Source organism: Manis javanica, chromosome 16 (assembly GCF_040802235.1).
Source record: "Manis javanica isolate MJ-LG chromosome 16, MJ_LKY, whole genome shotgun sequence".
Taxonomy (NCBI): domain Eukaryota; kingdom Metazoa; phylum Chordata; class Mammalia; order Pholidota; family Manidae; genus Manis; species Manis javanica.
In genome coordinates, this window is record NC_133171.1 from 36,128,202 (window position 1) to 36,141,322 (window position 13,121).

At 36.0% G+C, this 13,121-nt stretch overlaps 1 long non-coding RNA gene across 1 annotated transcript in view; it reads right to left on the reverse strand.

Annotated features, from left to right (window-relative positions):
- Positions 1-10,418, reverse strand: part of LOC140846793 (uncharacterized) — a 156,947-nt gene extending 146,529 nt beyond the window's left edge. Inside the window, exons 1-2 of the long non-coding RNA XR_012126200.1 lie at positions 8,719-10,418; positions 6,492-6,551 (exon numbers count right to left, since the gene is read on the reverse strand). This is a non-coding gene — a long non-coding RNA (uncharacterized lncRNA). The remainder of the gene's footprint in view (positions 1-6,491; positions 6,552-8,718) is intronic.
- Between the last annotated feature and the right edge of the window lie 2,703 nt (positions 10,419-13,121).

Sequence of the window (13,121 nt, forward strand, 5' to 3'; positions counted from 1 at the left end):
AAGAGAAAGTAGATAAGGAGAATGGGAACTTCAGACAGAGGTAAGAAGATTAGACCTGAAAAGAACTTGCAATTCCCAAGGCAAGGAAGGTACAGGTTATCAGGTCACGGGCTCTGGAGAGAGTGCACATCGTTTTCAGGATTATCTTTCTGCCAGATATAATCACAGCAACCAAGGATATTCATCATTTTTCCCCTGTCTCTAAAACTTATTAAATAAACCTTTAGTATATGTAAAACACTGTTCTTGGAACTGTAATATTTTGTATTCTAGGTGCCTTAAATTAATTTTGCTGAGTTGGATAGAGAAGCATGATTATTTATTCTAATTTGTGACAATAAATCTGGTCTGAACAGACCATGTAGTTAAGACACTAATGGGCATGCAATGTGTTTGAACCATAGTCAATTAATCCAGTGAAAGATGAGTCAGTTCTAAAACATGGTGTTTTTTCTTTTATAGGTTTTGAAAGCTAATTACATCAGTTCAAATTCTGATTCTACAGTTTATTAGCTTCTTGTCTGTTAAGACCATTAAGAAAGTTCCATAAGCTTCAGTTTCCTCGCTAGGTAAATGGGGATGATAGTAGAACATAGTCAATAAAATTTATGTGAAGATCAATTGAAATAATGCATTTATTCCCACATTATAATTATAATGCATTTATTAACCCCACTCATTATAAGCATTCAATAAATACCAGCTATTGATACTGTGATAGTTACTGTTGATCTATAGTGCAGCTGTCTCTATTACAGGTCTCTTGACCTCTGGGGCAGACATTTTTGAGTAAGTAATTAAAGCTCATAAAGTTTGAATTGATTAACTGGACTTCAGTAAGCTAGTATTTGTCCATTCAGAATGTTTTATATAAAAAGAATTCTCTCAAGCCCATGAGTCCTTGGTATTCTCTCCCCATACTTAACAAAGCACAGACTCACCGGTCTTGATCTTCCCATTTTTCTCTCTTTACCTAGCTCTGAGTACTAAGACGCAGTCAAGTATATCTTACAATGTATTAGTGACTTAAATTTAGCCTGCATAGAATATATAAATCAATAGTATGTTTTTTTTCAACAGTCCCTGTGACCAACTTATATTGTGATTGACAATTTGTGTCCCTTCGTCCCACTCTTTCCCCCTGCACTTGAGCCAACCCCTCCCCCTTGGTAACTACTGGTCACTTCTCAGTGTCTATGAGTCTAATAGTATGTTTTTACAATTTAGTTCTAGAATGTTAAGTCTTCTTATAATGGTGTCAACACAGTTACTCAGTATCCCTTTACTGTGACTATATGACACTGACTCAAGAAGTGAGGGATGGGCTAACATAATTAATTTTTCTATTATTTTTGAAATGAGATTTTTGTGAGGAGTACCTTATTGGCTTCTACTCAAATTTATTGAAATGACCATTGATATTAGGTGTTTCTAAAAACATTCAGCATTCACATTTAATATCCAGGCTATTTACTGATCCCTTTCTTTCTGTAAGATAGCCAGATCAAAAGAACTGCAACCATACAACTCTGGAGCAATAGCAAATCAACTCGCCTGTCACCGATTTCAGTAAAACATTTAGAAAAAAAGAGATTCCATTCTTACAGGGCAACTTAAATCATATTCTCATGGATGATAAGTGATATAGAGTATATAATTTCTAACATCATTTATCAAAAAGAATATACATGAGCACAAAGGCAAATAACATTTGTTTTAACAAGGCAAACTAGTGCAGATATGATCCCTCACCACTGCTGACGTACACAGCTCTTATAGCTGAGCAAGCAAATCTACAAATTTGGAGTAGGTGGATGAATTAACTAACTTTGCACAAGTTGAACAGGGAAATTTTTTGGTAGAAAGTTATCTAAACTTGAAGATAGAGAAAGCGTAATTTCCCTCTAATATAATGTCATGTAACAAATATAGACCCTAGGATCTGTGTGTGTGAAGGTTTTGTAGCAGATGACTAAGGAGTTAAGTCATTCCAAATAAAAATTCCATAATATTAAGAAATAAGCCTTACAATATTTTATTTTGATAGAATGTATTATAGTTAAACATTATGATTTCAACGTTAAATTCTGGAATTGTAAGCTTTCTTAAAATTATTAAGGCATGGGAATTTTTCTAGAAGCACTAAGGAATTTACCATTCAGTGGCTCTCAAATTGATCCCTATGCTTGCTGCATTAGTGTTATCTGAGAACTTAGAAATGAAAAATTATGGGCCTCACTCCAGACCTACTGACTCAGAAACTCTAGGGGTAAGATCCAGAAATCAGTGTTTTCATGAACTTTCTAAGATGTTTAGACACATGCTAAAGTTCAAGGACCTCTGGTTTAAATCAATTTCTCACAAAAAGGAGAAACTGGGCATAGGTGCCAAGAAATCTGAGAGCAAACACAGGAAATCATTAATTTAAATAGGATGTTTGCTACCGATGCCTCTTCTAGACACTTCGGTCCTGTCTACTTCTTTGATTAAATCAGAGAACAATATATTAGAGCAAACACCACACCTGCTCTACTTTCTCTCTTTATAAAACTCAAGCTCAACCTCATTTTGATCTTTAGGATGGATCTTAAACATAGTCAGGGGCATTTAAGTAACTCCAGATCAACATTTCAAAGTTCAGTGTCATGACAGTCATTGCTAATCTGACTCACCATATTGGCTAGTTCTACTTAGTCTAGATACCAAGTCAAGCCCCAATTTCTAGAAAAGAGCAAAACATTTATGCTCCTTGTCTCATATTTCCACCTTTACCTTATAGGATAGAATGTCCATCCACGCATGGGCTTCTGACCACCTTTCTTACCAGCTACTGTGCAAGGGTGGATTGATTAGTAAGATTAACCACAGACTAAGTCAGTGAATAGGCCACTTTTTGCACTTGTGCCAAAACACCATGTGTATTTGTATGAGGATGAAACATCGTGGGGCAGTGAAATGGGTGGAGAGGAATAAGATTATTGTAGGAAGCATCCAACAGCCCCATAGATCTAAGCTTTGGTGCTACTTCTCAGCCAAGCCCTGAATGTGTAAGGAAAGGTGCCAGCATACCGGGTGCTTCCTTATCAGAGAACCCGAAAAAGCAGAAGCTCAGAATTCAAACACTTAAATTCACTGCCCTATATCCTAATTTCTCAGGCCTAGTCATTGCATCCCTGTTTTGGGCTCTGAACCCAGATTTCTGCCCGGACACCCACCGAAGATCTCCAGTCTCAGAGTAACTTTGTGGCTGTACTAAGTCCCAAGTTGAGGGAACGTGTGTCTGCGGCCCTGTATGGGTCAGGCCCTCGTGACTGGCTGGAACTCTCTATGCCAACTTCTCTCGGATAAACTAGCAGTTTCTATGCACCACTTAACAAACCTTTGGAGATTTTAATTTTACTCCTTGCTAGTGCTTCCAAATGTTGAATTCTGCTTTGGACTATCTGTTTTGGTCTCCTGTTATGCTCTCATCATTCCAGCCGGAGTAGCTACACCCTCCCCAAGCCTCATTAAGTGATTCTAGTTCTAGCCATAGGCCTGAGATATTTTTTTACAATTCTGCTGTCATTACTTGGTTCACGTCTGCTCATATTTTGAAGTGTAATAACTTTCCTTGGCAGATTGTATCAGGATGGAAGAGATCCTCTGAGAAAATGCTTCACCTTTTTTTTAGTTTGTGTTTCCATCATGAGAAACCATTAGGATAAAGAGAAATTCAGCAGATCGCACACGTAGAGAGCTAGCAAAACTTCTTTGGTTGTTACATTTAACCCAGGACAATTTTATGGTCACTATCATCCTGAGAAATTTTGGTATGTGTTATGCCCATTTATGTCTTCATCATAAATGTGGAAGATGTATTTAAGAAACAGACACCATCTTGGATTTATATCAGGAGTGTTCAAGGAAACATCTCAGGGAAAGTCTCATTGACTAATTAAAACATACAATAAATTGCAGAATAAACTTATTTTCAGCAGGGATACTCATTCATTTTTGTGGCGGGTGAAAAAAAAACAAAGCTAAAAACACTGTAATTTGCTCTTTTCTCCTCTCTTCTTTCTTTTTTCTTTCTCTCTCTCCCCGGACAATCTAATCCAGTGTAATTATTCACTTCAATGCATATAACTTCCACATCTGTCTCATTCTTCTCTCCTGAGCTCCAGGGACACACCATTAATGGCTGCCTATAACTGAGTGTCTCACAGGCATCTGAAACGTAACATGACTTCAGATGCCTTCCCAGCACTCCTCCCAAACACAAACACAACAAGCCTGCTCCTCTTTCTATGTGCCTTATCTCACGTAAGGAAACTCTACAGTCTGCCAAGCTAAAAACCTCAGAATTATCTGAAACTCACCACTTTCCCTCAGTAAAAATCATTTGGTCATCCATTTTTTTTTAATTCTACTTCCAAAATGTTGATCAAAGTCATTCCCTCTTATTCATCCCCCATTGCTACCATATTAGCTCATCACCCATGAGAAAGTCCTTAGGTTCCTGCAACAGCTTCCGAGCTGAACTGCATGTGTCCGTGTTGCCTCTCAATCCATTTTCAATATGATTTTCTGAGATTTCTTTCCACAAAAAAGAAAAAAGTTCAAAGGTCACTCCATACTTAAAATCCTTCGAAGATTTCTCATTGCTTCCCAGATGAAGTCTAAACTTGAAGCTCGCCTCAAATAATTTGGCTCTAAAACTTGGTTCCTGACATTCAGTGCTCTTTCTTTGCATCCCCATAACCCTAAGATCAAACGACACAAACCTCTTCATTGTTTTAGAGAAAGACCATAAATTGTATACATTTCTTTCTTTGTGTATGCTTATGCTTTCTCTCTATCTCAAGAATATTCTCTACTTTATCTTACTGGCATACAGTATGTCTACTATGGTATCTCACATGGGATATTAATTGTTTGTGATTCTTTGCTCCCTAAACTGTACTCCTGGAGGGATGGGATTATGAGTACACTATAGGTATCTAGCAAATAATAGGCATTTAACTTTAGTAAATGAACACATAAATGAACCCAAGGCAGCATGCATAGTCATTACATCCATAAATAAGGATCTTAGTGATGTTAGGATCAGTTGATAAATCAGTGAGTAGGAAATAGCTCGAGAGATATACATTTAAGGAAGGATAAACAAATCTGTAAATACATGATTTTTTCTTTTTTACTTGAAGAATCATTCTACATTTAAAGCAGCCCAGAGAATGCTATTTTATACCCCCTTCAAAAACGAATGCAGAAATTATGTCCTAAACTTTCACATCTAATATTGAGTCAGTCCCCTATGTGTAATGTCAGAAATACTACTTATAAGTGATATGTAGATAGTGACTTTGAATGACAGAAAGAATACATTTTTGGGGTCTTCGTGGATATTAAGGAATAACTGATAATGGTATTGTAGTTGCATTAGAAAAGAATCCTTAAATTCTGGTGATACATAATGAAAACACAGATGTGACATCTGAGATTGTGTCAAAATAATGTGAAAGGGTAAAGTATTTAAGAGTGTGGATGAGGCAGGTTTATCCTCAGTTGGGTAAGTGTTTAGGTAGGTGATGGATAGTGGGCATTCATTAAAATATCTGTCCACTTTGTCCATTTTTGCATATGTTTGAAATACAAAATTTTTTTAAAAATTCCCATCATGACTAGTGCCTACATAATTGTGAATAATGAAAGTGACATAAAATACTTGTCCTTACTATTTATGAGGTACTCTGATATGCCCTATTCTTTTCAGTCCTATTCTATTTTATTGAAAAAAAGTAGTGATGAACTACTTTGCTAATGGGAAATAGCAAGCACTGTTTTATTCAGTGGAATTTTGTTTTTGCTAATGGGAAATAGCAAGCACTGTTTTATTTAGTGGAATAATTCTCCATGTATTAGTTTCCCTCCTGCCCAATGCTGAGTCTAAGAGTTTTCTGTATTTATATTAAATATTAACCTCCTCAAAAGGCTCTCAGACTTTTAAATATCTCACCTACCTGATGTCGCTTTCATTTTTCTACGTGGCTCTTCCATGAAGTCAGCTGTAGAACAGCTTTCTAGGTTGGTCCAAAGCAGTGAAGACTAAGACAGGCCATGGATAAAACTAAGACAACCCAGGAAGGACAATCCATGACATCATAAAATCATTTTCCTGACTCTCTGTTTTTGAACAGAGACCTTACTCTGAAGAAAACAATGTTCCGTGTGATTAAGTTGCATCCTTTATTCAAACTTGACTCTAGTGTGAAGAGAGCCCTCTTCCCTATGTTCCAATGTGCATGTAAACATCTGTATTCTCCCTGTTTTCCTGGCCTACATTGCATTCTGATTATTCTGAGCTTTGCAATCACACAGAAACATCTAGTTTCATAAACTCTCCAGGCATCCAAAGTCACTCCTTTAGTTTATATTTGTATAGCCTGTTTTTCTGATGTTTAAAAATCGAATGCCATTCTGTGTTTTTAAATACTTTTTCCACTTACCAAGGTCATTTTCAATCTTATTTTCTATGGTGCAAGCTAGACCTCCTGGGATGGTGCCATCTACAAAAAATAAATACATTTTATATTGCAGCATTCAGCCTAATGATAAAGTTGAATACTCTGCAGTCTCACTGAATTGCCTTTTTTTAACCGTCAACTCCAATGGAGTGGCACTTTATTTCAAGCCTCAACTTGGTTTAACTGATCAAATAAATGTCGTAAATAATGAACAGCTGAGTGACTAAGTTGCTGATATTAACAAGCCATGTAGACATCTAAAAAGTGCAAACGTAACAGTTTTAGGATGAGTTAATAGACAGATATTCATCTGCAGTACTACATTTAGAAACCAAAGGCTTGATAAAGATGACTATATCAACTTATCCATTGTGTTAGAATCTCCAGCCTTCCGTAATTTTTCTTACGTATTTTCATAATTCTACAAATGTATTTTATAATTCTTGGGGCCTGTACTCTGTAATGTGAAAGACAGTGTCTAATGTATGGTAGGTAATTTAATATTATGCATTTTGAATCAAAATCCCAACTCCTCTCTTTATTACTCTGACATAGGGAGATAGAAAGACAAATAATTTCCAGGTATAGAAAAGAAATTAAGTACTTGAAAGAACTGTCCTATAAATAGTTTTTGGTGATTACATGTTGAGTAATACATTTTTTTAAAACTTGCAAGAATGTGGGTGAGTTAATATGAGCCCAATGTAAAAAAGTTTGTAACAAACCTAAAATCTCTAATTTAGTGTGCAAAAGAATTAAGCCTGGTCCCTGCAGCTTAAACACGTTTTGACGTTAACCAAACTGAGGGATGTCAGTAGAATGGTAGATGGTCTGTCAGAACCCCAAATGTTCTCAGGACTCCCTCCCGTGAGACAAAGGTAACAAAACTAACCTCCCAGGTTCATTAAACATTACGAAATTTTGCAATCTTCTTAAGCCATTGTATTTAAGATTGCAGTAAGAGTAAATAGGATTCTGTCATTTTGACAGATGGAACGCGTGTCCTCCACGTACGTCCCAGGGACGCTGCTGGGCGCTGGGCTGGGAGCGGTTCCTGCAGCGGGCTGAGGGCGTGCTCAGCCTCCAAGCCACTCTATTCCAGCCAGGCTCGGCCCGCTGGTTATATTTCGTGAAGGTGATACAGAAATACTAAACTAGATGACACTGAAAAATGTATTTTACCCTCACGTGCTTAAAGTTTTAATTTCCAGCATCTGGGAATCAACCTCATTTTCAAACTAATTCCTTGGGGAGAGCTACTAAAAATATAAAAGTTATCACTGCCTTTAGCTGAGTAAAAAATATTCTGAGTAATTGTAGAGGGACAATCATGCTACGGTGCTAATATTTTGGCCTTTAATACGTACTCCTAGGAAGTACAAAATATTATCATTTTCATTTAATGCAAAGGAAATCAGCACAAATAATTTCAGTGTCAAAAGTGGTTTGTGAGAAGACAGAAGTAACATTTAGCTTTCCACTTCCTCTCTGTTCTTCCTATTTTTATTTAATTTTAAAGCAATGTCGTTCACCATATCATGATTACAATGCAAAATATATCTCATTTCCTTCAGAAATCAGGTGAGATATGCATTTACAGTCCCTTCCATGTGCCAAGCACTGTGAAAGCACTTGGTATAAACATTATTAATTTCGAATCACATAAAACACACTTTAAAAAATGCTTTGCAAAGCTCTGTATTTCTTTGTACTTGAATTAGCAAAATATGTAGCAGAATTTTCTTCTGGCTTTAAGCAAGTAATATTATACTGCGCTTGGGGGAGAAAAATAAGAAATCAAACTTCAAGTATTTTACACTCCCCACTTACGGAAACACATTTAATTCTGAGGTTTATGGTAGATCCTCATTAGTTAGAATGATTATTTTAATGAACATCTAACTTAGTCATCTCAACGGTTAACTACAATGACTTTGGTAATTTGTAAGACAAACAAACCAAAAATACACACAAACACACAAAGATCTTTCTTTGAAAAAGGAAGTCTATTATATTTAACCAAATCTGCCTGATAGATTGAGACATATAAAGATTGATAAAAATCTTTATTCCTACAGCTAGAAAAAGAAATTTAGAGACAAAATGTTCCACCACAAGATATGCCCTGAAAGTTGTTTTCTGAAATAAATCCCTCATTAAATATTCTTACTTTTGTTTTATTTTGGGGGTTGTTTATCCCACCACTTACCTCTTTCTAAAGAAAGCAAAATAGTGGAGATCTTTTGGTCAAATTCATTTTGTGAATTTTGTTACAAACATCTTCTATTTTGTTGTGTATTTATTACAGATGTGACACATTTCCTAGGCCATCCATCCTGTAACAGTAAGAATAGAGGAACGGAAAATTCCACTATAAATAAGTTCTCACCCAAATCTGTTCTAGCGGCATTTCAGCGCCCCCTGATTTCCTACCATGATGCTCTAGATGTCCCTGGAGGGTTTACCCTCTTGGCTGTCCCATGGCAGCTCTTCTTGCCTGCCCTGGCCCACTGTGGTCACAGTGCCTATCATTACCTACACCAAAAGTGTGGTAATGTGCTTAATCGGGGCCCAGCAGGGTCCGCAGCGGTTGCTGTAAACCTTTCAACACTGGCTGTTGAAAACGGGGGGCTGTGCAGATGTCCACGGTGAGCGTGTGTGTGGCAGCAGCTACTTATGCCCGACTCTGTGTATGGATCACCCATGAGCCGTGCTTCCGTTGCAGTTCTATCCATAGTCCACACATTTTTCTGCAATCTGAATGAAGAGCACGAAGTCACAGCTTCTTTCCCTTGCGTGCTAATTGCCCTTGAACTGAAATTGAACAGCTCTACTCCCTTTCCTTTTAGGATGAATTCTTCATCAGGGGTTTTCTGTCCTTCAAAAAAATATACCTTGGAAGATGGATCCTGCTGAATCCCTGGATACCCGGATGCTAGGGTAGGTGCGGCTGACATTTAAACTAGGACCCATCCATGCCTTTTAATACAAATGATTCTCATAGTTATGAAACACATAATTTAATGTATGGATATTGATGGAATATACATACAACTAACTATACAGTTAAGGGAATGACTGGATTGACATCTAAAATATTTATCAGACATCTCTTTGTGAAATGTGAACTCTTTGCTAGGCACTAGGAGTACCTCAAAGCACAAGTTCAGACAAGTGGACTTTGAGTAGCATACAAATTTTAGCTGTTTGGGCTACTCTTGAAATACTCATGAAAACGTGCTGCAGCTTCTGATTAGACATTCTCTTTTTTCTTTCCAAAATCTACAATAATCTACATACTTGGAAGAAAGTAGTTTCCCAGTATGCGTATTAAATAAATGAGCTAGATTGTTGAAACATTAGGGGAGAAATGTCCAATTTGACATATTATAGTTTTCTTGAAGAGTGTTCTTCTGTATGTTTCTTGCTACTATTTCTTCTGCTCGGTGATTCTTTTCCCCAGGGAGGATATACAATTATGGCTTTTAATGCCCTTCCATCTTAATCTAGTCCAGTTACCTCAGGATAGTCTTTGACTCTGTAAATCAACTGAGCCTATTCGTGTTTCCTGTAGGATGGCCACGGAAGTAAAGCCTTTTGTATTTCCTTTACTATCCCATTGAACCAGGTTTTTCGTAACCACTGTGGTAAATGGGAAAAAAAAAATCAAAATTTAGTTTTACTTAACTACTTTAAATTATACTTACTTAAAAATCACGATTGCCTTTAATTCTCAATATACAGTATTTCAACTATATCTTAATCTGATATAAGGGACATGTTTTTTCCAAAGAAAATGTATTTCGAGTTTTAAACAACTTTCAACTCTAGGCTATTTAATGTATCTAACTGATCTAATATAAACGCAGCTTAAGAATATTTTGCACAAACTAAATGATCCAAAATTATACAAAAGTCAGGTACTTTTAAAAAATGAAATAGATTCTCTACTTTTCAAAGTCACGAGTTCTTTAAAACAACTACTATACTCCAGTAGAAATAGAAATAAAGAAAGTAAGGGTATATGTTGTTTAGGGAAGAGTATTATCACTGGATATCAAAGGTGGATAAATTATCATATGAAATATAATTGCTAACCAAAATAAATCTAAAAGCGTTTAAGATATGATTTCGAAATACATGGAGAAATATTTTAAAATACATAGATGTAAATTATGATATAATAATTAAGGTAAAAGCATAAGCTTAAATGAGTAAATCCAGGGTATGAAGAAGCAAATAAAGAACTTACAATATATTGATGTTTGTACAAAATTATTTAATATTCATTTATTAGATCTAAAAACAAGTTAATTTGGAAGAATACTTCTTTGTGAACATTGTATGTATATAAAAAATTCATTCTATGGTTTATAATTTCATCTTTTTTTGTTTTAAATATTCTAGAACCAAACTGTATATTATGATAAACATTTTTGAGAACATCACACATCAGTAACATGAAACAATGATTTGACTTTATATTCCTTAAACATAGGCACAATAAGAATTAACAGATATTCACAAAAGACAAGTATCTGTGTAATAATAGTATAACTGGGTGATCTTGAGTGAAGTTTAGGTTTAATGCAGCCAGAGTTCAACTTTCTTGCTTATCTGGAGCACACTGGGTGTCATCTTGATTAAGCAAGACACATGCTTCCACAAAAGCAGACTGCCAATATATACCCATTAATCAATGTACCACATCAGGGCTGTGGCTAATCCCGGTCGTTATAATAGAAGGATATCAGCAGGTTCAGGATACAGGCACTTAAACCCTTCTGAAACTATCAAGAGCTGCTTTGGAACTGTACCTGTTTTCTTGAGTTTCTACTTACAAATGAATGTAGAGAGTAAACACTGCCTTACTTAAATTTAATAGGAAAGGGTATCTGGCATTACCTTTCCACCAATATTAATACGGGAAGAAAAAGAAAGTACAGTACTTCAAATGATTACATTCGTGAAGCTTGGGAATGTCTGTTGAAACAAACTCTTGAATAAATGATTTGCAGTATTATGTGCTGGTTCAGTTTTAACTCTGAGGAATTTCTCAGTCACAGAAACTTTGGAAAGTTACCATGTATACATTCTGACCTAGAGATATTTCTGAAGAAAAAAAAAATAGAAGGAAAATAATCAAAGAAAAAAGGCAGAGGAGAATAAATCTGCTGTGCAAAAGCCTAAGCTACTTATCACGAGAGGATGAACAGAGGATCCTGCACTCCCAATTCTACTACGGAGAGGAGGAACTCGGAGCTGTTTCAAAGCTATGTGTTTCCAGAAATGGTGGCAGTGGCTGTACAAAAAGGCAACAGACTTTGCTTATAATTAAACATGATTGAAACTTTAGTCTTTATGTCATTTCAGCTTTAGAATGGCATTGCTCTAAATTTCAGGACTTGCCATTTCTCAGAGCTGCCTAGTGACAACCAGCCCCTATCTCTGCAGCTCTGAAAGATGCCCCTTCTAATACTAACAAAGAATGGGTAATATTAGTATATTAGTCAGCCTGGCTTGGTTACTGTGGGTTCTACCCTTGAAAAGTGAGTAAAGGACTAAGGTCCATAATTACAGAGGTGAATTTTTCTAAGAACAAAATGAAAATTTTCTTTCATGCACTGGACCGCAATTCAGTGCTTTTTAATAATCTGATACAAATTTACAAAGATCATACCATTTTTTCCAGATGACTTAAAAAATAAATCCAGTAACAGAAACATTCTTCTTACTGCAACTGAATTCCATATCTGATGATAAGGAAATACACATTTCAAAAGTTATTTTTTTTTAATTCAGCTTTTTGGTAAATAGACATGGCTTTCTTTCCAGTGAAAAATGACTGACTTCTCAAAGTTTTATTTTTATGCTATTAATTTATTAGGAAGTGTTTAAAATTTCTAATCTGTTACACTCAGCTTTCTAAAGCCCTATTATCTCATGTTGTAGTATTTGGGAATTCTGTTTTAGACGATTTTAAAACATCTCTTTATGAATGATGTAACACTGAGTATTATATTCTGGATTTCTGTTTATAAAATGCTATCACTGTACAGTTACTAGTAATGTTCTGCAGTTTTTGAAGAGAGAGCAAAAGAGAGAGATGGCTATTTTCAAAGAAGGTTCCTCAAACATAGTGGAGCATACAAGCCATTAAGGTAGAATATGGTATATATAGTATTACAAATAAAGCTTTTGTGTTCAAACCCCAGTTGCACCAGTTAGGAGCTGTGTAACTCCTAGAGAGTTATATAACTTCTCTGAGGCTGTTTTCTCATTTGCAAAAAAGGAGGTACTTTCCAGGGTTGTTACTGGGAATATTTAATGAAGTATACATTTAACACTGGGTTCCAACCCTCCTGGCTTCCTAACCTAACAGATTTCTTTCCATAGCACAAAAGCAGGTTACAACTCACTCATGGTTCCCTCATTGTTAAGTCACATAAAGTCTTTGCTCCTTTCCTTGTGCCACAGGTGGTGTGACTGCATGTGTTCATGAGCACAGAGATGACAGTGAGAAGTGGTACCTGGCTGGCCTTCTCTAGAACGGTTTCAACCATTCATTCAAAGTCTTTCCTTTTAAAAAGGATCCTAGTATTATCAGGACCC